Raw genomic sequence first — 25,594 nt, forward strand, 5'->3', positions numbered from 1 at the left:
TGTAGTAAACTACATGTATAATTTGTGATGGAAAAACCTATATTTGTATTCAACAGTGGAGTTCTTGAGAGAAAGTCATTCTTTTTACCCTGATCACCCCCATGATTTGACTGAAACTGGTACTAATTGACTCTGACTGCGCCCTGGGCTCTGCTAACCAGGCCCACGACCAGTTCTCTGATTAGAAAGGTATATGGTAATTAGCTGTAATTACAATTGGCACTGGTAAGCCCCTAGTTATGGTAGGGCATGGAGGTTTAGAGGCAATTAAGTGTACACTACTGTGTTGCCTGCTGTCATTTTAAAAGTCAACCCTGCTTTGCAAGCTGCTTTTAAATAGAAATTGCACACAAATTCAACTTTGGATTTAAAGGAACTTACAAAGTATTAAACAACCTTATTTTAACATATGTTACCCCTAAGGTCTACCCTCAGTGCCCCCAGGGTAGGATGCCATCTAAAAATAAGCAGCAATATTTTAAAAGATGTTTTATGTGCCCTGGCGAGGAATAAATTGCCAATTTTGTTTTTCCTCTATTGTAGCATTTTAGCTCAATAGGCTTACATGGGAACACTGTAATACAATAATATTATAGTGACTTAACCACTTCCATGCTCATGACAAGGCCAGCTCGTCATGCAGTACACTGGTCATGTGTTTATGACGAGCTCACCTTGTCATGAACAATGGGAATCCAAGATTATCAGCACCCAGCGTGAATTGCCTTAGCACCAATATGGTTAAAAGATTGGTAATGAAAAATCCAATTACTTGTCATTGCTGAATTTATTATAACTAATACAGAAAACATGTTATAGAACTTTCTTTTCTGTGAGCAAAAATCCAGCCTTCTAGCAGCCTCTCCTGATTGGCCAGCCCTTAGCATACTTAGCCAAACTGCTTTGCTTTGCTCTGCATGGCCTGCATAGAGAGAGAGCTTATCTGGTGGTGGGACCTCTGCAGCTGCAGAGAACAGGCCAGGATGGGGGCTGGGTAAACTAACTGGGCTTCAAACAGAGCAGAAAGGAATTCCAGCCTGGCTTACCCGCTTTTCCTGTACCCCCCCAGCCAGATGGGTGCTCAAGGAATGGAATTTGCAGGAGGTATAACAGGGGAGTGTTGAGGGGAATGAGCCACTCCAGTAGGTTGGCTTAGCCAGATCATATTCTCAAGGAGAGAATTTCTCCGTCTTGAATTATACCGTGCAGTGCTTTGTAGGACAATAATATGCCACACTTTGGAGGAAGCTGTTATGCTTTTGGGTGGCACCCTGTACCCCATTGGTCAGTGGTGCTCCCCTACTTGTCACCCCAGAACATTAGATACATATGTGGGAGCTGCATAGCAAATCAATTCTGCTGCTTGAAACTACAAGGAGAAGGACTGCCCTGCTGGAAACCTGGTATGCACCAATAAGAATTGCGCTCTGAAGGACTGCTCCTGCTGCACACTTGGAACTACAGTCCAGCAGACTTTGCCTTGCTTCAGAAAGAATTAAGGATTAGTCTCCCTGAAAGCAACATGCTAATAGAGCTCACCTGTACCATCTCCCTCAAGAAGTCCTCAGCCTATAGTGTGCCCAGTGTACTTTTATGGACTTGGCTAAGTGCATTGTGGGAATTGCATTCCCAAACTTCCATGAACCATCTCACAGTGTCTAAACCCTTGGATTTCTGTTTTGGACACTTTGAACCTTTAAGAGGAACTTCAGGAAAAAGTTACAGAAGTTTGGAGAAGTTTAGAGCAACTTTTGGAAAAAGCTTCATAAGGTGACGACCCATCGACCAGAAACAATCTGCAGACATTGAACTGCGAGCTAGCCTGGATTTCAGGTTCATCCTGCTGAAAGCTCCGGAGTTCAAGAATTCCAGGATTTCACAGAGCCCTCGCACTGAGCCAAGCCACCATCGTCGACTTGAATCCTGTCCTGAAGAGGAACTTTGCTCGACAACAAGAGAAAATCCCCCAGAAGGGTTTCTTAGTGCGAAAGTAAAAGTTTGACTGGGGCCTCCCACTGGATGTATGACGTTACAACGCATACTTTTACAACGCCTACCTTTACAACGCGGTTTTTACCACGCATACCATTACAACGCATAGCGCTTTGGGGTGCTGGATAGTGAATAGTTTAATTTACTATTCCAACTCCAGTCCCCGTGGATAGTAGGAAAGGTTATTGGATAGTAAATTAACCTATTCCCTATCCTAGAGCGCCCCCCAGAGCAATGCGTTGTAATAGATTGCGTGGTAAAAGTTGCGTTGTAATGGTAGGTCATTGTAAAAGTTTCGTTGTAAAGGTTGTATACCCTCCCACTTAGTGTATCCGACCAGGGCTCCATCACAGTATGTCTCAAACTTTGACTTCATCCCAGTCAAGCGTGACCAGCTGTCCCAAGTTAGTACCATATGTTTTTAAGCACTAGAAAGTGGTTATTCTTTAAAAATTCATATCTCTGGTGCCCTACACTGAAAGTTTTTCATTTTGGTGTCATTTTAATTATAAATATATTTCCTATTTTTATTGTGTGTTGTGTCTTAATCATTTTATGAATTGGTGTTTTTAAATGCATTACACACCTGTCTCCTAAGTTTAGCCTGCCTGCTCTTAACCAGCTAACAAGGGCTGAGCCAGGCACTAACGTATTGAGACCTTAACTGGACCTCATATTGGGTTGGTGGCCTTACTGCTGGTCGTAGGTGGAAACTTGCCCCTACCAATAATCCACCTTCCAACAGCTCTTTAATGAGGGTTGAATATGTAATCTTTTTCTTTCTTGCCCTCCCTATGGCAGTTTTTTTAATGACAACACAGTGCATTAAGCAAACTCCAAACATATTTCTAAGATGGTTTCTTCCATTAGACTGTTTCACATTTTGAGGAATTCCACAAAACCTCACAGAAAAGTGGAACATCTCTATGGGGTTGAAAAAGAGGTCCAGTAAATGTCGTGAGAAATTAAAGCAATGGACCAGAGAAAGATACTAGAGAGCAGGGCAAAAAGAAGAGAGGGGATCAAATCAGATATGTAGAAAGCGGGCAGAGTAGATGTGAAATAGAGAGAGAGAGATTGGAGACAGGACAAACAGGGCACAGACAGAGAGGAGAGGATAAATAAGAAAAGGACCAAGGCTGTGGTAGAGTAATAAAACAAAGCTGGGACAAAATGAAAGAAAGCACGTGAAGCCCCGAGCAGAGACAGAGACAGCAGGAGCAGTAGAGAGAGAAATCAAAGCTTGATTGAAGGGGGAGAGGGAAAAGAGCAGGGATAGATAGGATGATGAAAGAGAGAGGGCATTCAGGCATAGCTGGACAGAAGTGGCAGACCAAGGGAGACCAATGAAAGCAAGAAAAGACTGGAAGCGAAAATAGACAGTAGAGGGATAGAAGATAGACAGGAATATGATGCCAGTGGTATAAATGGGCAACACCTGTTGTGAAAGTTGAAAGCGTTTTCTTTATAAAAATAATGTCAACCCATCACGGAAAAGAAAAATACTGGTGTAGCCCTCCTTTAGGCCTCTTTCTCAATTCCTGTCAGCACAATCTATAGCTTATGCGCTTATTTGCAGCCAGGGAATTGCCCTCTGCCCTCCCAATGTAAAATAAGTGCCGAAGCTTGGAGCAAATAGGGGCCACTTCATGCTTATTATATTTTGTATATTTGAGATGTCTACAACAATATGAGCATACGTCTTGCAGTAACTGATTGCAATCTTCGGACCAGGTGCAGCAGGTAAATACTTTGTAATCACTTTGGTGCACTAGTCAAAGCTTTTGTGAATATATACTTTTCTGAGAAAGATAGTTGCAAAATGAAGAACGGATGCAACCCACTGAAGGCAACCAACCCCCCACTCTTTATTCCTGTGTTATTCTTTGTTTACCAGGCTCGATTTGAGGAAATACACAAGGTTTACCACCCGAAAAGCATCCATGAAAGTATACCTGGTCATCTCCAAATAGGCAATGCCCATCGCATTCTATTCTGCGAAGAGGACCTTCTAAAATTGGCTTTTATGGAGGTACTGTAGCCCAGCCTGAGAGAAAAGACCCTTTGAATCTAAAGAATGCATTGACTCTGATCGGCAGTGAGAACGCTTTTGGGCTCAGTACTTCATGAGCCCTGCTGTTGTGTATTCTTTCAATCTATGCAACTGAGTGCTGCCCAGTTCCATTTGGCTAGGAGTACGGCAAAGTCCTTTTTTGAAGCTGTGCTGGCATGCCATGCTGCTGCTCATCTTGCCTGTGTAGAAGCTCACAGCCAGCCTAAGGAGTCCAGAGATGCCGATGCAACTTCATGAAGCTCTTCCTTCCTACCCCTCACTAAGGACCGAAGGACCACTATACAAGAAACCTACAAGTAAAGGTGAGAACAGTGATGATACTTCTTGGCATGCACACTCCCTTTTCTGCATCAATTTCTTTAATTTTATTTCTTAAATTGGTCATGTTGTTATTGTGTAGTTGAAGTAGTCAACTTCACTTGGCTTGCTGGCTAATAAAATTAGAAGACACCCCTGAGTTCTGATAGAAGCTTTTTGTTCCTGCTGGCTTAAAACAGATCTGTGGGCCAAAGAACAGTTTACCAGCTTTATCATTTAGGCTGGCTAACATAAAATGAGGAGCCACTGGACCAGCGCATCGAAGATATCAAGGTATTGGGTGACCAATACCATTGTCCCAAAAACCTAGAATTGTAGGCTTACCATCTGGGAACTGGTAAATACGCTCTTCAATTTAAAGACACTGGACCCGAATCACAAAAGTAATCTGAGACAAAATCCTAACTTTATGATTTTCGGTATTCACAGAAGGCATTTAGGAGTACTAAAGTTAGGATTTTGTCTCAGATTACTTTAGTGAATCGGGCCCACCGTTCCCTTCTTTTCAAAGTTATCATGTACACTATCAATCTTTTGACACTGTTTTTGCTTTGTTTTGTATAGTTGTGGTTGTTTGATTACAAATGTGTGGCGAACAGGTTTCATTACTTACTTGTAATTAATGAATTACAGTTTAGCAAAAGGTATGTGAATCCTTCATTTTGCAGTGCACTTGTCAAGGTCAGCTAGTGTTTGTATTCAGTGAACTGTTTCTAGCAGTTGTAGTATAGTCCATGGTTGTGGTATAGCAGCCTTCCCTCCACGGTTGTGCTGCGGTTCTTGTTCTTCCAGTGATTGTGAACATAGCGCAGTGTGGATAGTCAGGGGCCCTACTTTGACAAGACTGTGTCATTGTGAATTAATAATGGGACATATACTCACCACTCTCACTGGACATTCTAACCTTTGTTACACCAGTGATACAGTATTCTGAGACTCACCCTATAAAATCTACCTTGAGCTGGTCTGGGCTTCACTCCTCACTCCATCTACAAGGCTAGGAGGGTTGCTGAGGCTGAACTTCAATTGCAAATCCAGTATACAGACCCCCAATGTACCTCTGGGCCCCTGAGAAGCACCCAGAACGAAAAGACCAACACAATACACACCCGTGAGCTGGTAAGGCCGTGTTGCGAGGAACTCTAACATATAATCCAAACATTTTGATTAGTAAGCTAGAAACTGAGAGCAAAACGAAATCCTAAACTACAGACCGAAATGACAATATAGGACACACGGCGCACTGGGCAAAATCAAAGAGTTCAGCAGAAATTGTCATATTTTCCAAAACTGACATAAATCACAGCATCTCCCTTTTCAAACTTAGAGAAACGCTGCTGACAGCAGACAACAGAGTTCGGTAGTAATTTGGGCTGCAGTGAAGTCTTAAAAAGTTAGACTGTTTTATAAAGATATTAAAAATTTATGAAAGATTATGAAAATATTTTCTAGTTATGAACAATATGGTTTGGATGTGGTCTTGAGCAATCTGACAACCTATCAGGTGTACTGTACATCATATATATATATATATATATATATATTACCTACTGGCGGTCGCCAGTAGGTATATATAGTTAGGATTTTTTCTCTATGGGATTTTTGAAAATTCTATGTCTAATAACTTTGGCGTTTGTGGACGGAATTGGCTCAAGGGGGGGCCGAGAAAAAAGGGGGGTCCCAAAACGTGTTTTTAACATTGAGTTTTCCATAGGGCGGTTGGCCTCACTTTTAGCCCGAACGGCTGAATGGATTTGCATGAAACTTGGCAAAATTGTAGGGACTGGTAGCCCGATGTGCCTTTTGTAGGTCTCAATATATGTGCTACAGTGGATTTTGAGAAATTAACGTTTAAAAAAAGATATATATCTGTAACAGCGGACCGGGCAGCGCTCCAGGACGCGTACTTTTCGCGCAACGGAGCTTTGTGAAGCGAAGCTGATTGGTTCTCCGGCGTCTGTCAACATTCCAAACAGTCCGTAGCGGCCGCCATCTTGTCTCTCGGTAGGATCGAGAGACAAGAGGAGGCGAAAGCGAAGGGGCAAATGACCATAAGGGGGAATAGTAGATCCTCGCTGACCCCCTAGGTTTGATGTGGAGGTTTTAAAAGGGCCCCGCGGGGCAAAAAAAAAAAAAAATAATAATAATCGAACGGCTGAATGGATTTGCACGAAACTTGGTAAAATATTAGGGACTGGTAGCCCGATGTGCCTTTGCTAGGTCTCAATATATGTGCTCCAGTGGATTTTGAGAAATTAACGTTCAAAAAAAGATATATATCTGTAACAGCGCTCCGCTTCGCGTAACGGAGGTTTGCGACGCTGATTGGTCATTCTGTCACTGGGCTATAGTTGGGCTACATCTGGCTGATATTTGGGCTACATTTGTTTTTTTTCGTCTCTGGCGGCCATCTTTGGGCTACATTGGGCTACATTGGGCTTCATTGGGCTTCATTGGGCTACATTGGGATACATTTGGGTTCCAACATATATATAGGCCAATGTAGCCCAATATATATTTTTCAAAGTTAATTTTCGTAAAAACCACTGGAGCATATATCTTGAGACATAGCAAAGGCACATCGGGCTACCAGTCCCTACAATTTTGCTAAGTTTCGTGGAAATCCATTCAGCCGTTCGAGCTAAAAGTGAGTCCAACCGTCCTATGGAAATGAAGGAAATGAATGGGTAATTTGTAATTAGCAAATAGCTCATCGCAAACTAGGAATGGTAAAGAATCGCTATTTATTCCTTAAAGTTCGCTATTTAGGAAATGCAAAAAACTTTGATGATACATATGGCGGTTCATCTCTAACAAGATAAGAAGCATAGGGATAGATTTATGATGACTGGCGCATCACCAGGGATGTGTTAGTCATTCTGTGCCGCTGTTCCGTCACCTATGGTGTGCTGCATTTACAATGCGGCGCATCATGGGGCAAAAACAGCACAGATGCGTGATGTATCTGTGCCGTAAAGGTGGCGCATTGCTGGAGTTGTATCGCAAGTGTGATGAAGCTCCAGCAAGGGTCGGGGGTGCCCCTGTCGCAGGGTTTCTGTTCTCACACAGAACTGTGGACAGAGGATTGGAACCTCGGCGAATTAGGGTGTCCCAAAACTCACCTTAGTAATCAAAAACCCCTTAGCAAGCTAGGTACAGTGTCACATTGGATATAACAAACTCTCAATGTTTAGACAATCCAGAATATGAACTTATAGTACCTCAGGATACGTGGAACTCATGAACAGTCGGTCGTTATATATTTCTTAGAAACCAGAACATGGAGTTAAGAAGAACACATGTGTATTTGAAATGTTTATTTACTAATGCCGTCTTCTCAGGCGTAGTATCTTAGATAATACAAGTACACATATTATCAGTAGCAAAATTACCAGCATAGTTACTAGTACATAAAAAGCGAATGGTGACAGTATGTTAACATGCTGTAAATGAATAAGAGTTAGCAACACTTATAAGCAGCCGCGGGCCGTGGAGGGAGTTACGGTGGGGCAGGGAGGCGGGGAGGGGGAGGGGCAGGGTGGAGAGGGCTCCACCCTGCTTCTCCCCCTCCCCGCCTCCCTGCCTCACCGTAACTCCCTCCACGGCCCGCGGCTGCTTATATCTCACCCTCCCTAATACACATATTATATTATTTGCTAAGAAGGTCTCTTTGTGTTGGTTTAGGGCATGCCCATACTTTAGTGTCTTAGATTTGAAGGAATCACATCAGCATACACCAGCTCTCTCTTCATGTGAACCGCATCAAGTGTTGTGTATGTGTGTTCGGCAAAGCAATATAAAACCCGCCTCATGCCCAGAATTGGCAGAAGTTGCACTTATGTTATGAGTATGAAGTCGTGGAGATCAGACCTCATAACAATTCTGTATCGTGTTGTTCTTGAAACTTTAGCACTCGCTGTACAGATATAGTTTAACAAGCAAAGCAGATAGTAGAGCAATAACATATTATTCTCATGTAAACCACGATGAACTACTAGGTTGAAAGCTAAAGCAACAACTAAGTGTCGTGTGCAGAAGTTGCAAAAAAGGAAAAATGGCGTTTAAACCGGTAATGAGCCCATGCTAACTTAACACGGAGTAAAGATATCCAGGACGTAGATGACACCTCCCCATGATCCGGAAACGAACTGAATAAGATAATAGAAGTGCCATCTCATGAGAGCAGATTGCAAGTTTATATGTGGACGGTCCGCAAGGTAAAGCATTAAAAACTAGGAAAATTTAATGCTAAAAAAAAATAAAACAGCCAAGTACTTTATCGAGTCTTAAGCCAATAGGCAAGGTAAATAATAAAAACTTGACAAATAAGTCAATGAATTGTCAATGAAATGCTAGTACTCAGCATATCAAACATGAAAAAGGTCTATGACATAACTGTGTATGCAAAATAAGCTGCAACAGCATCCAATAGGAAGTCACCGTCTTCATCCGAAAACAGTTCAGCCATCCAATTTAAAAGCGGAAAAGAACATACGTGCTCTCCCAGCACCGGATCCTCTATCACCATCAGAGGACAGCTCGGTGGGTTTTCAAGAAAGCTCTGTTCCAAGAAAGACTGTGTTGCCGCCAGTAAATTCCAGGGACCAATTAGTCCATGCATCAATGCCACAGCCATAATCCTTTCGCCAGGACAAACCAACTTGTGAGTAATGATAGGAGTCATCAGCTGATTAAAGTCGACGTCAGGAGAAACCGGTCCGCAGAGACACAAATCAATGGCCCAATCGAAATCACAGGTCAGGCAGTGAAATACAGGCTGGACACAGGTGAAGTAGGAGAATCGAAAAGATAATCCATATGCCGTGCTTAATATCGCCAACGGCATTGTGCCATAATATTCTAGCATGCGATTGCGGAACAGTGTCAGCAGCTGCAGGGTGGGAGGTTGCATAGGAGGGACATCCATATTTAAAAATGTAAAAAAGCACAAGAGCGTCCGCTGGTAATGCAAGTAAAAATGGCAATCCACGAAGCAGAGTGGAAAAAATACAATGAAAGAAAGTAGGGATGACTCGAAAGATTTTCTCAAATGAAGTCACGAGACCACTGGTAACAACTTTAAAAAAGTGCACCAGGGCCTTTGTGGAGGATGCGTTAGAGATAGTCCGAACCATCTTGCTGAAATGGAAAGGCAAATCTGAATTGAAAAGGGTCTGCACCTCTGTACGGGTGTTCGCTATGTGAAGCACGAAAGTTTCACGGGCCGAACTCAAGGCCACCTCTCTCTGAGACAAAAGAGCTCTTATTCTTGCCATGCCGTTGAAATCTGCTCCCAAGGTTGGTATTTGTGGCGAGATTGAAAACTCCCTATGTTCATGTGTGGGAGGAAATAGAACATTTCTGCAGCAAATAACCCGTTCACTTACTGTTACGATAAAAGGAATACTTTTAATTAACCCAGATCAATCTTCATTATTGAGCATCAAATAACTACCATTTTCCAACAACTTGAACGTGGGGATGATAGCAGGAACTGGCGTGCCTTGCAACACGCAAGCCATATTTGGTCGGTGTTTGTTGCATGAACCGTGTAACTGTATGTGCCTACACATTAGTGAATGATCTGGCGTCTCAGTGCATTCCTCTCCATTCAGATAAACTTCTTGATCATCTTTGAAACATCTGTATGTGTATGGAAGCGACCAGACCTCATGAAGAAAAGCACTACCTAAAGGTTCATAACGACCTATTGGTATATATTTCATACAATTTGAAAACTTATATAAAGCAAAAGGCAGCGTTATTAAACCGTGGATAAGGCACGTTGCCAAAAAACCTGCAATCCTCTGCTGATGATGTCACTGAGCATGTCATGAATGATGTAATATGTGACATCATCAGCAGTGGATTACGGGTAATAGTATCTCTAGTTTACTCCCCTATAGCTGTCTTTCTTTTAACATAAGTGTCTGTTTCCTTCCCTTATACTTACTGTTTTTGGTTCGCTTCCGGTTCGCGTACCGGCGAGCGAACTGGGAAGCGAACTAAGAGAAATAGAGGTTGGCACAGTTCCAAATATTGTACCAATTTTTTAATAACGGGGAGGTAGTTCTGAAAAGAACTTTTTTTTTATTGTTTTTGTTGTTTTATATTTTTTTTATTATTTTTCGGAACATTTTTTTACTTTTTTTGAATTTTTCTGAACAGTTTTATATTTTTTTGGGTTTTTCTTGGAGGGGGCAATGAAAACGATTCATTGTAAAGGGCTCAACAGGAGCAACAAAACAAAAAAAAAGTATTTATTATTTTGGGCGTTTCGTACAAACTTGCATATGATAGTCAATAGCTCTGTTGATCAGAGTGATGCTTCTTTCTCCGTAGCAAATGAATCCATCGCAATATACGCAGATGTGTTTTACTTCACCAAATCTCATTTGTATATTTGGCACCATCTCCCTGCCCTCTGGTCCCGTTACTTCCGGTACAACAGATCTTCTGGCCATAATAGGGAGATTATCTAGGTCGTTCCGAAACTGTGCAGCACTGTAGTTGTTAGGATGCCACCTAGTCATATGGCGATGCATTGTGTAGTTTCCGAAACTGTATTTTTTCTCGGTTCCTCTGGACAGTCTATCTTGACATATAAGGCAAGTTACGTATCTTGCATTTACTTTTTTCTCACCTTTGGGAATTTAAAAAAATTGCCAAATGAAGTTTTCTTTCCGGTGAGACGTCCTGGGCTCCTCAGGCAAAAACTGCCTCTCTTCGTGCTCGTCGTCCTGTTCCTCTTCTTCCTCTTCTTGTTGAATTATAACTTGAGCAGGTGGTCCACTCTTCCTTGGATGTGATGGAGGTGGTGGGGAAGCACCAGCTGAAGCTACTAAAGAAGCCATTGCTCAGTGATCACAAAGGGTCTTTCTCTCACAATGATGAAAGTCAGAGTGAGGAAAGAAGGAGGGATTTTCATCATTTGGGAAAAACAAGAGTTCTCAACCAATGAAAAGTGTTCATTTTAGATTATATGACCTAGTCTTACATCATTAGGAAACCAAAAGTGAAATGAACCAATGAAAAGTGTTATTACCAAGTCACATGACCTGCTGTGTTTACGTTAAGCGCTTTGCAGGGCCTCCCGGTTTGCTTCCAGAAACCTGCGCTTTGCGACTCGGTTCGCGTACCAGTTCGCTAACGTAGCACGTCATATGACGTATCACGCGACAACGTGAAACGTCATGCGGACGGGAGGCGTCACGATGTTGTTTTGTAACGCGGCAGTTGCGGTAAAGAAACGTTTACCGGCTCGCGGTCTATTTCGCGGCATCAAGGTCAGCTAACGGGAAGCTTCCCGATTCGCGAAGCGGGAACGAAGAAAAAAAAATATTTAAAAAAAAAATTATTCATAAACATATAAAATATATTTTTGGATTTAAAGAAGAATACATTTTACAGCTACAGATATTAGCTGTTAAAAAAACAATGAAATTCACTGAAAAAACCATAGGTTATAGACCATATATAGTTAGGAATTAGCATTTACAAAACCTTGAAAATTCACTGAAAAAACCATAGGTTATAGACCATATATAGTTAGGAATTAGCATTTACAAAACCTTATTTTACTCACACAAAACCATTGAAATTCCATATATAGTTAGTTGCACTAACTATATATCGCGCATCCGCAATCCACTGCTGATGATGTCACATATTACATCATTCATGACATGGTCAGTGACATCACTGATGACATCTCAAATGACATCACTGATGACATCTCACTTGACATCAATGATCACATCACTGATGATATCATTCATGTGATAATACAATGCATCTCCTCACACTCTAATATAACCTCTATTACACCCAGTGTTAAATAGAGAGTATAATTTTTGAAACCATTGACACACCAATACTAGTTACTACATACGCACTCACTGATTCCTATGTCTACACACACATTCACTCATACAATCATTCATACATACAATCACTCATCTTTACAACACTATCATATGCACTCATACACCTATACAGACACTCACACTCTGCCACTCATCCATGGAGTTACTCACACACCTAGTCAGTCCTGAAAATAATCAATCACACTTCCATTTTCTCATCTATACAGTTAAACACAGAACACCTTACATTTTTGAAACATATACTAACACATACTTACTCTCTTATAGAATCACTGATACAAGTACACATTGATCTGCACAGAGTCACACACCTCCCAGCCAGCCATACACACACTCAGTCTCCCATACAAATACTTGTGCAACCAATCAATAACCCATATAGCTACTTATATAGCTACTGATCAACACATGCAGCAGCTTGCACAACAACAGACATACTGATGCACACTTTCAGACAGTTTAGTCACTAACCCGTGCATTCAGTAAGACGCATTTAATCACTCACTCATACAGTCAATCACGCACCTACTAAAACCTTCATTCAGACACTTATACATCCACTCATTCTTCAATATGTAAAACATATTTAAACTTTACAGAAACACATAATCACTGGATGTTGTCATCAGTGATGTCATCAGTGATGTCACTGACCATGTCATGAATGATGTAATATGTGACATCATCAGCAGTGGATTGCGGGTGCGCGATATATAGTTAGTGCAACTAACTATATATGGAATTTCAATGGTTTTGTGTGAGTAAAATAAGGTTTTGTAAATGCTAATTCCTAACTATATATGGTCTGTAACCTATGGTTTTTTCAGTGAATATATATATATATATATATATATATATATATATATATATATATATATATATATATATATATATATATATATATATATATTATATGTATATATATATATTACCTACTGGCGATATCCAGTAGGTATATATAGTTAGGATTGTTTTCCATAGGGAAATCGCAACATTCTATTGGCAATAACTTTGGCGCCGGTTGAGGAATCTTCCTTAACTTTGCCTCGCGGTGCTCCGGTCCTTCCCTGAAAGTTTGGGGGGGATTCGTCAAGCGGGGGCCGAGATAAAAGGGGGGTCCCAAAATGTGTTTTCCCCATGTTAATTACCATAGGGCGGTTGGACTCACTTTTAGCCGGAACGGCTGAATGGTTTTCCACCAAACTTGGCAAAATTGTAGGGACTGGTAGCCCGATGTGCCTTTGCTATGTCTCAAGATATGTGCTCCAGTGGTTTTTACGAAAATTAACTTTGAAAAAATATATATTGGGCTACATTGGGCTATATATATGTTAGAGCCCAAATGTAGCCCAATGTAGCCCAATGTAGCCCAAAGATGGCCACCAGAGACAAAAAAAAACAAATGTAGCCCAAATATCAGCCAGATGTAGCCCAACTATAGCCCAATGACAGAATGTCCCAGAGTGTTCTAAAGAACAACTAGAGTGCTAACAGTCTTACTTATGACAAAAGTATGGCACACCTGAAGTCATCTTGATTGGAATAAAGTGTTAACACTTAAAACATTTAATTTGCAAAGGAACAAAATGAGGGAGTTCATTTTGCCATAGAAATTATGATTAGTGCTGAAGAAAGAAAAATTAGGGCACATTTTGAGTGACTTCTCAAATCCTCTTATATTTAATTAAAACAATTCTGATATGCAGTCTCCCAAGATGGCCACCAGAGACAAAAGAGTCTGTGCTTAAAAACTCTGTTAGCAAAGCAGGCATTTGAGATTTAAAAAACGTTTTAATATATAAAAACGTTATCCGCTAATAGAATTAGCATTTAAAAAACCTTGCGAATTCAATGAAAAAACCATAGGTTTCAGGCCTTATATAGTTAGGAATTAGCATTTAAAAAACCTTGCGAATTCACTGAAAAAACCATAGGTTTCAGGCCTTATATAGTTAGGAATTAGCATTTAAAAAACCTTTGAAATTCACTGAAAAAAACCATAGGTTTCAGGCCTTATATAGTTAGGAATTAGCATTTAAAAAAACCTTGCAAATTCACTGAAAAAAACATAGGTTTGAGGCCTTATATAGTTAGGAAATAGCATTTAAAAAACCTTTGAAATTCACTGAAAAAACCATAGGTTTCAGGCCTTATATAGTTAGGAATTAGCATTTAAAAAACCTTTGAAATTCACTGAAAAAACCATAGGTTTCAGGCCTTATATAGTTAGGAATTAGCACTTAAAAAACCTTTGAAATTCACTGAAAAAACCATATGTTTCAGGAGTTATATAGTTAGGAATTCGCTTTTAAAAAACCTTTGAAATTCACTCAAAAAACTATAAGTTTTAGTGGTGTTATAGTTAGCTGGACATTTTACTCATACAAAACCATTGAAATTGCTCCTATATAGTTAGTTGTACTAACTATATTTCGCGCACCCGCAATCCACTGCTGAGGATGTCATATATTAGATCATTCATGACATGGTCAGTGACATCACTGATGACATCTCAAATGACATCACTGATGACATCACTGATGACATCATCCACGTGACAATCACATACACCTTTTCATACACTATTCCAATTTTTCATCACTCTTTGTAAAATACAGAGTATCATATTTAAATCCATTGTCACAGCAATACAAGTATCTAAAAATCCACTCAGTGATTCATAGATGTATACACACATTTAATCACTTACCTATGGATTCACTCATACATGCTGTCAATGAACAATAGAACACTATCAAAAATACTTATACATCTATATCGACATTAAACAACAGCATGCATCCTATTCACATATGAAGTCATCCTACTCACTTATGCAAACAATGGATCATACTTACATATTTACTTAGCAAAACACTTATACAAACAACACTTCTTCTATTCATTTAGATAGTAAGTCATACTTAGTGAATTATAAAATCATTATTACAAGTATACAGTTATCCATACAGTCACTCACACAATCATTGTGTCTTATGTATACTTATTTATATACAACAACTGACACATACACTGCCTTTTATTTTTCTAGTTTGTTGGACCTGTACCATTGAGAAATATATTTGCTCATCACCACACCCATAAAGATATTCACTCACCCAAACAACTGTTAGAACATGTAGTTTTAACTTCATATATCGACTGAATCAACTATTCACACATCTTTGGACAGTCACACACCCCCCACCGAACCACACACACTTTCACACTCCCATACAAATACTCAGTTAACTAATCAATAACTAATATAGACTTTCACATAGCTAGTAACCAACTGTAGAATCAGTTTACACAACAACTGACAAAGTGATACAGATATTCACACAGTTTAGTCACTATCCACTATATTTAGTGAGACATTATAAATTGGTCAAGTAAACAGTCAATTACACTGCTACTAAATCCTCCATCCAAATATTTATTTATATATATCCACTTATTCTTCAATGCAAATTGCTATATATATAATGCATATTTAAATAACGAAGCAAACCACATTCACTAGATGATGTCATCAGTGATGTCATCAGTGATGTCATTTGAGATATCATCAGTGATGTCACTGACCATGTCATGAATGATCTAATATGTGACATCCTCAGCAGTGGATTGCGGGTGCGCGAAATATAGTTAGTACAACTAACTATATAGGAGCAATTTCAATGGTTTTGTATGAGTAAAATGTCCAGGTAACTATAACACCACTAAAACTTATAGTTTTTTGAGTGAAAAAAAAATAGAAAAAAAAAAATAAAAAATAAAAAAAAAAAAAAATATATATATATATATATATATATATATATATATATATATATATACGCTCCAAAATTCCAGGAAGATCAATCCACAAGGAAAGTAGCACACACAGGGGAGGTTCCACAAAGATTTATTAAGAGAACCAACAGCAACGACGCGTTTCGCCTTGGGGCTTTGTCAAGTTGTGGCACAACTTGACAAAGCCCCAAGGCGAAACGCGTCGTTGCTGTTGGTTCTCTTAATAAATCTTTGTGGAACCTCCCCTGTATGTGCTACTTTCCTTGTGGATTGATCTTCCTGGAATTTTGGAGCGTATTTAAGATACGAGCACACCCCCGTTTTTGTGTGCACCCACTCGAGAGTGCAACTGGTTGGTGTTTGAAGCTTGTTATATATATATATATATATATATATATATATCATAATCATATGTGATGAATCGCTCTCTGCTGAGATTTGATTAGGCTTTTGTTGTACAAATTGCATGTAAATATATATATACAGTGCTGTGATTGATAAGTGGTATTTCTTCAGTACAAAGCTGCACTGATCCAGAAGAAACGGTGCATTCAGCTGGAGGTGTTGAGCAAACTGTCCCGGCCACCTGGATCTTGTAAGCCACCAGCATTATAAAACCTCTTGAGACTAATCAAGAAAATGTTTTATACATGTGGAAAAACAATTAAAAAGTAGAATAAGAAGTAGCCTCTCTAGCCTCTCTAGTGGAACAAATCTAAAATGTTTTCACCTCAGCTCAGAATACATGACCAAGTTGTCAAATGTATGCAATTTATTCAGAACTGTAAAAAGGTTCCCAGCAGAGAGCAATGTCACTTGGATGCACCCGTTTTCAGGGATAAGCATGTGTTATGAGCCGCTTGCCATTTAACGAATATGGAAAAGCACACATTCAAAGAGTGGCAATTGATCTATTCCAGAACACAGCCCGCTTTCTATTAAGCTTTAATTGAGTTTGTCACTCTTCCAGGGTCGGACTAGGGAACTAAAGGCAGCCCTGGCAAAAATGCTCAAACCAGCCCTGCTAACGTCCTCTCTTTGTGGAGTCTCTCTCTCACTTTACATCCATCCATCCATCCATCCATCCATCCATCCATTCATTCATTCTCTCTTCTCTCCTTTCTCTCTCTTCTCCTGATGGAGAGAGATTCAGAAATGTTTTCATTTCAACTCGTGAAGTCACACTTCCATAACAAAAATTAAATAGATTAACAACTTATGCTGTGTGTGTGCCTAGTTTAAAGGTACATTCACGAATATACACAAGGGTTACTAACATATGTGCTCATAAATGTGCTCTATGTTGCATTCTCATGTATGTGGAAAATAATAAATTAATCTTGTCTATTGTTGTGTCATGTCATGTCATGACTAATAGCAGCTGTTGTAAATAATGGCATGTGCTTATTTTGCTTTCTTGTATTTGTGGAGTCACTTTACTCTTCATAGGTGCATTAAGAATCCTGTTGGATTAAAAGAAGAATGGTAAATATAAATGCTGCTTTAATTGTGCGCTTCAGCTAGGTAATTTAGACTAAATGGGTTAATCTTTAACTATGGTGGGTGGCAACAGAATGAATTATATTTCTCACATTAATTATTTTCTTGTGTTTGTTTATATAATAGTTCACAAAAAGTGGTTTTGGGCCTAGTGCATTCGTGTTTGCTAAAATTCTGCTCGGAGCAAAAGAGAGTCCATGACAGAGAAATTCCTGCTGCTGAAACAATTTGTCGTGAATGCGATGAGCTGACTGTTCCATAGTCAAGCAAGGCCAAGGCCAGGAAACGTCAGAGAAACGTGAGACAATTTCATATCCGAGGAAGCATTGACTTTACTTCGGTTAAATGTTGCAAACTGGAGGAAGCCTCGTTGTTCGAAAACTAGAGACAATGGACTCTAAGAAAGTGACGGAACTGATGTTCTAAAAAGTGGAATGACATGATGGTGTCACTTTTCAACCAATGGGACTCCGATTTCAGTAGAAAAGTTATACTTTTGCTTAGATTAGCTTAGTGCAGTAAGGTATAAAAACTCTTCCCCGTGGAAGAGGAAGGCTGCTCCTTGCTGACCTTTGATGAGGGTGTCGTGCAGATGATCTTTCCTTGGAGCACGTAAGAGCCTTCAAAGACTTTATTCTTTTATTCTTTAAAATAGCAAGTATAGTTAGGGACTTAGGGTTTGAAAATGCCAAACTGATAGTTTTCATTTGCAATAATAATTTGAATTTCATAAAATTGTCATAACCATTTACAACGATTCAAATAAAAATGCTTTAATAAAGATTTCTAATACAATTTCCAAATAAATAGCTAATAAAAATCTTACTTTGGAAAACAAGCTGGCCTTGTTATTTCATGAGTTTAGGTTACCATTAGCAAGATCTTATCGCCACAGTGGCTTAATTAATTTGTAGGGTTTTGTAAAATATGATGAATTCTTTTACCGCGGTTGTATATAAATGTATATAATTTGTGAATAGGTTTATTAAGTCACATGATTCAGTTGGCCAATATATGTCATATTGATTTATGGGCCTTGTGACTGATTTATAATTAATTGTGTATATAGTGAAGTTGGGTAGCGTATCTTATGACATATTTCCTATAGGCCGCTGGATCAATTTCCTGGTAGCAGACTTAATGGTTGCTATGGTAACCAACAGACTACATGGTAGTTACATAGGATCGATGTCTAACATATGTTGAGTTCATTCTCGTGTTACATGTAAGGTTTTTTCCAGCAGTGTGAAAAATCCTAGTTTTACCGGTACAGAGTAGTGTGATGAGAAGGTAGTCACACAGTACATTTGATCTGTTTCAGAGTTGTGGTATCGTCGTATATCACAGGTGTTGTGGTCGTACAACACGTGTTAGGGATAGGTTTATTAGATGGAGTGTATGTATAGTGAGGATTGTCTATGAAATTGAAGCTTTGAGTATAGGGACAATGAGCCCGTTCTAAAACTCACTGCGAGAAAGTAATAGAATATATTCAAACTTGAGTGAAGGGTAAAATAACGTCGCTTATTTTACTAACGGTACATGTTATCTGTGGTTGGTTAGAGTCCTACCAAGATTTCATGTGTGTATGGTAAGGGATATTTTCCGTTTGAAAGTGCGTAATTGATTTTGTAATTTCGTTCGAGTCAAACTTCGAATTGCTACTTTAAGTGCATTCAGAGGGAAACGCGTTAGTTATTTACCTGTTTGAAGGGTAAAGTAAAGGTTTGCTTTATCGGCGAATGTATATTCTGTGAGAATAGCATCGTCTATTCCACATAAAAGAATTCTTGTATGTCTGAAAATTCTGTCACTTTATTTAGAGAAACAGACAGATGAGTCATCCTTTTGTCGTTGTTAATTAATTTTCCTTGAGAAGTGTTCTTAAAATGGCGCTGTGATTGGATATCATACGTCACAAGCTGTACTCTGATTGGCTCACGTGACTTAGTCGAGCTGAACACTGATTGGCTATTGTGGGAAGCTCCATTCTTATTGGTCGAGCAAGGTAGTGACGTAGTTGGCTTGTTGGTGTGTTTCGCGCACGGATTGGTTGGTGTTACGGAACAACCAGGAAGCTTTTACGATCATTTCCAATTAAGTGGATTTGATTTGAAAATGAGTTATTATTACAAAAATGTTGAGAAAAAGCTTACAATGCTTCAGAAATTGAAAAATGTTATTTCACCTGACAAGAAAATTGAAACGCGAGGTGGTAAATTACTTCATAAATACAAAACACCTGCAGCGTATATGGAAGGTGAATATGGTTATCATACTGTTTTGTGGTTTGATGTATGGAAACATTATACAAAAGATGACGGCGTATTGGTTTGGCCGGACGATGGTTCATTTAACATGAAAAATTTAAGAAATTTAAGAGAAAAGATGTCAGCTCTTATACCTAAGCCTAGACCAACACAATTTGAAGCTTTAGTTGAATGGGAGGATGAGATGTTTCAACTTCCGAAAGAAGCAAGTGGTATAAAAAGACCTCCAAAAATACCGAGTTACAGAAGGGAAACGCATGAAGATAGAATGCGAATGTGGAGACAGGGAGACATGTGCGATGGTCTTTATTTAATTAGAGAAATGGTTTTAGGGTCTCCAGGTGAAAAGAGAACTGAAAAGAAAAATAATGTCATTGTAGAAAGTGAATCAGAAGATGCAGTTTTAGAAGAAATTTTTACCTCAAATAAAAAGAATGCCCAATTGAGACCGCCTTGTTCATGGTCTACTCCGATGGTTTCTACAGGAACCACACCAAATGCACCTACATTAAATGAATCTCCTAAATTGTACCCCGATAATTCTGAATCTTTTGTAACTCCAGAAAGTTTAGAAATCAGAACCAATCCTAGTGTTTATAATGAAAACCGACATTTTTCAGAAACTCCAATGGAAAGGGAAGCCCCTAGAAATTTAACGAGAACTACCAGAGATGAGGAAGTTGCAACTACTTCAGAATATTTACGATCGAAAGAAAAATTAATTCAGCAGATAACAAAAGGCATGGAAGCAGTAACAGTTCCAGTAACGATTGGTCCTGTTCTACCTGTTTTTGATCAAAAAGAAATTAAACAGTCAGGTTTGACAATTCCATTAAATGTAGAAATTCAAAAAGTAGCTGAAAAATTTTATTCAGATTTTTCTGAAATTCATCGTGAAAAAACAAAAATGCCTGATTTGACTTTTAATCAAGGTTCTTTTAACCAGTCACCAATGGGTGCAGAATCAGATGCTGAGACTTCTGAAAGAAGAAGGTCGAATTCTAAACTTGATGTTGCAAAATTGAAAGCAGATTTGGAAGAAATAATAATTGGCACAATTGGTCCTGACAGTTTAGAATTTTATCGTGATGATGAACTCCTATTCATCTGCAAAAGCATTCAATGGAAAACAAAGAATAAATATGATCAGTTAGAAGAACTGGCAATTGAACTGGAAATCGATTTAAACAGACAAAAATATTTGGGAAAACACTACAGATTAGATTTTACAGGAAGGGACATTGAAAACTGTAACACAATGGGAAGAATAATGCATATAAAGAATTGATTGTTTACATCAAAAAGTTGGGTGACTTGAGTAAATGGAGACTGAAATGGACTAAAAAGAAGGAAGATGAAAGGTTGGATAAACTGGATAAACTGTCCAAACAGTTTCCTATGAGAGAAATTGCAGGTGGAGGATATGTTCATGTCCCATGGTCAAGACAGGATATTTTGCTTTTCACAAATGATTTTCCTCGGCTGAGAGAAAAGCCTGTGGAATGGTATCGACAAGTGGACAGATTCATCAAAGTCTCAAAAGTTCTGTGGATTGATCTGGATGGATTCTTTGACATTGTTGTCCCATCAGATCTTTGGACAGAATGTAAAATTGCTGTGAGTTGGCCAAAAGAGGAACCGGAGCGAATTAAAGAAACAGGTGCTCCAGCTCCAATAGTCATGGATTTATATGAAAAAGTGATTTACTGGTTGAAAAAGAAAACTGCCCCAAAAGAAGTTGATTGGGTAAAAATAGACAGAATAAATCAGGAACCAAAGGAATCAGTTCATTCATTTTATAAAAGATAATTCCTGGTTTTCAAACAATACAGTGGTTATGAAAAATTAGATGAAAAGGATATGAGTCATTTTATCTACAGATTTGTTTATGGTCTTAGACCAGAAATTGAAGAAATGATCAGGAATAATATTGTCGGATGGCAATCAAATTCTGTAGACGATATTTTGAGAAAAGCAAAATACTGCAGTGATGAGTTAGAAGTGAAACAGAAAAAGTTGAAAGAAAAAGCAATGTGGGCACAGGTGAAGGTGGCTGAGCAACAGATTGCAAGTCTAGAGAATAAAAATGTAAATTTTGCACAAATTCAGAACCAGAGTCAGGGTCAGGGAAAATTTTAATTTAATTTCAACAAATCAAAGTATAATGCAAGAACTGAAGAATTAAAACAGAAATTACCTTGTTTTAATTGCGGTGAAATTGGGCATTGGAAAAACGAGTGTAAAAACCCACCCAGCAATTTTAAAAATGCATCATTAAACCCACAGATGCAGAATGATGTTGATCTGCAGCAACAGCTACAGCTACAACAACAGTTGTATGACCTGAGTCTTCAGCGACAGCTACTGCATCAGTTAGCGCAGCAACAGAATCAGATTCCACAGCCTCCATTTCCAAATTGTGGGGGAGGTCAAAAATATAATCCAGGTGTGGGATTCGGAGGAGGTGATCAGGTAATAAGAGCTCAAAGATCAAATGTGCAAAATGCAACAGGACAATTTTTGTAAACAGGAAACCAAAGAAGCGATTCTGATGACTGCTTCTGACGATGCCCGAGAGAGGGGGAAGAGTGTGTAATTGGAGCCACTCTTGAGGTTGACCAGACTGGTCCATTTATAAACGGGTAAGTGAATGATGTAGAAATCACTTTTCTTGTGGAAACTGGTGCTACCCGTTCTACTGTTAGATCAGTGGAAATTGAAAACCTACCTCTCTCTGGGGATACCATCCAAGTAGTCGGAGTAAGTAATCAGCAAATTAAAACAGATCTGACTGATCCTGTGAAGGTTGAAATTGGCAATTTTAAAGACAAACACAGATTTGTAGTTTGCAACAGCAGTCCAGTGAATTTGTTGGGGAGAGATATATTGTGCAAAATGAATTGCAGAATATATTGTTCACCTGAAGGGATTGAGTTGCAAACCATGGAGGAAGATGGGTTGTACCGATTGACAATGATGTTAGTTGAAGCAGAAGAAACAAAATTATTTCCTGCATTTGAAAAAGAAAATTTACCAGAGGAATTAAAAGAGACAGTTAAAACTGAAATTTGGGATTTGACCAGAAATGAAGTGGGTCTAATGAAGCATGTCGATCCAGTCAAAATTACAGTGAAGCAGGGAATAGAATTTCTAAACATTCCTCAGTATAAAATGAAAGCTGAAACATTCGAAGGTGTCATTCCTGTGATTGAAAAATTCATTAAACAAGGTGTTTTAAAAGAAATTGAGAGCAGTCCTTGTAACTCGCCGATTATGGGAATCAAAAAGTCAAATGGAACGTACAGGATAGTTCAGGATTTGAGAAAAGTTAACCAAATTGTTGTTCCATGCTGTCCAGGTGTTCCAAATCCAGCAGTCATTCTTTACCAGATTCCGCATGATGCAGAATGGTACACAGTCATTGATCTTTGTAATGCATTCTTTACTGTTGCATTGCATCCAGAGAGCCAAGAAATCTTTGCTTTCAGATTCCAAAATAGGACCCTCGCATGGTGTAGAATCCCTCAAGGGTATACAGAGAGTCCTTCTATCTTTAATGAGCTGTTAAAGAAATCCTTGGAAGATCTTAATCTACCTGGCAGGTCAACATTGGTGCAGTACATTGACGATCTGTTAATAGCTGCAAAAACAAGAGATAATTGTGTGACAGATACGATTACTCTTTTGAATCATTTGGCTGATGAGGGACATAAAGTGTCCCCTGCAAAATTACAGTTTTGTAAACAGGAAGTAAAATACCTTGGTCATAGAATTGCAAAAGGAATGAGACAGGTGATGATTGAGAGAATAAAAATGATTCAGGGAATGCAACCTCCAAAGACACAAAGACAGGTCAGAATGTTTCTAGGAATGGTTGGTTACTGTCGTCAATGGATTAGTGGATTTTCAGTAATTGCGAAACCACTCCAGAGACTGACAAAATCATACATAAAAGATCCAATTGTTCTTTCTGACACTGAATTGGAAGCTTTTGAAAAGCTAAAAAGAAGTCTATGTGAAGCTCCAGCTCTGGGCATGCCAGATTATGAAAAAGATTTTGAACTGTACTGCAGTGAAAGAGAAGGATGTGCCTTGTCTGTGTTAATTCAGAGACATGGAAGTATGAGGAAGCCTATTGCTTACTTCTCAGCAGTTCTTGATCCAGTTGCAAAAGCCTTACCAGGTTGTTTAAAAGCAGTTGCAGCAACAAGTGTTAGTCTTGAGCAGAGTGAGGGAATCATTATGGGATTTCCTGTAAAAGTCTATGTTCCTCATTCAGTTGAAATTCTCCTTACAAGGAGCAAAACGCAACATTTGACAAGCAATAGATTGACTAAATATGAGAAGATTATTCTGGGATCAGACAATGTGTCAATTGCAAGGTGTGTGAATTTAAATCCTTCCACACTGTTACCTGATACTGAAATTAGTGATGAAAATAATGTGGAACATGAATGCTTGGATGTTATGGAATACTGTACCAAGCCAAGACAGGACATTAAAGATGTACCATTGCCTGAATCAGATTATGTCTACTTTGTAGATGGCTCCTGTTTGAGATCAGAAGGAGGTGTTTTAAAAGCAGCATACTCAGTCTGTACAGTGGCAGATGTTGAAGAAGCATCATGTCTTGAAGGAATTCGTTCAGCACAGGTGGCTGAATTAATTGCTTTAATTCGTGCTTGTGAACTAGCAAAGGATCTGAGAGTCACCATAATTACAGATAGCCAGTATGGATACGGAGTTCTGCATGATTATGGACAGCTATGGTCTCAGAGAGGCTACATGACATCAGCAGGTTCACCAATTAAAAATGCAGAGTTCATCAAAAGATTAATTGATGGCATACAGTTGCCAAAAGAAATTGCTGTGGTAAAGTGTGCAGCACATAGAAATGGTGAAGATTTTATCACCAAAGGCAATGCTTATGCAGACGAAATTGCAAAGTATTGCGCAAGGAATAATTATTCACTTAATCGGGAGAAAACAAAGAATTTGTTTCGAGTTCACTGATGCTAACATCAATTGTTGAGACATGGCAGGAAATCAAAGATTTACAAAATGAAGCTGATGATGATGAGAAAAACACATGGTTGAGAGCAGAATGTAGACAGAGAGATGAGGATGGAGTTTGGACATACAAAGATGGCAGGGTAGTTTTACCAAATTGCATGATTGCTGACATGGTCAGAATGTACCATGGTCCTGGTCATATTGGAAGAAATTCAATGATTAGGCTTTTTAAAGAAACTTGGTTCAATACTAAGTTCAGAACAATTGCAGAGTCTCTCTGCCAAAGGTGTTTGATCTGTCAACAAATGAACCCAAACAGTAAATCAGTTGTGGGAACAGGAATAATAGGTCGGGAAGGTGGTCCTTTCACCAGGTTACAAATGGATTTCATTGAGATGCCCAAGCACAACAGACTGCAATATGTTTTGGTGATTGTCTGTCTGTTTTCAAGATGGGTAGAAGCATTTCCCACACGACACAGTGATTTAATTACTGTAGCAAAGTTGCTTCTACGAGAGATTATTCCCAGGTACGGTTTCCCTGTGACCATAGAGAGTGATAGAGGAGGACATTTTGATAACAGGTTGTTGAAATTGATCTGTGAAGCTTTACACATTGAGCAGAAGTTACACTGTGCATGCAGACCAGAGGCATCTGGAGTTGTAGAACAGATTAATGGAACGATTAAAAATAGAATTGGAAAAATGTGTCTAGATACAGGCATAAAATGGACAGATGCTCTTCCA

Source organism: Lissotriton helveticus, chromosome 10 (assembly GCF_964261635.1).
Source record: "Lissotriton helveticus chromosome 10, aLisHel1.1, whole genome shotgun sequence".
Lineage (NCBI taxonomy): Eukaryota > Metazoa > Chordata > Amphibia > Caudata > Salamandridae > Lissotriton > Lissotriton helveticus.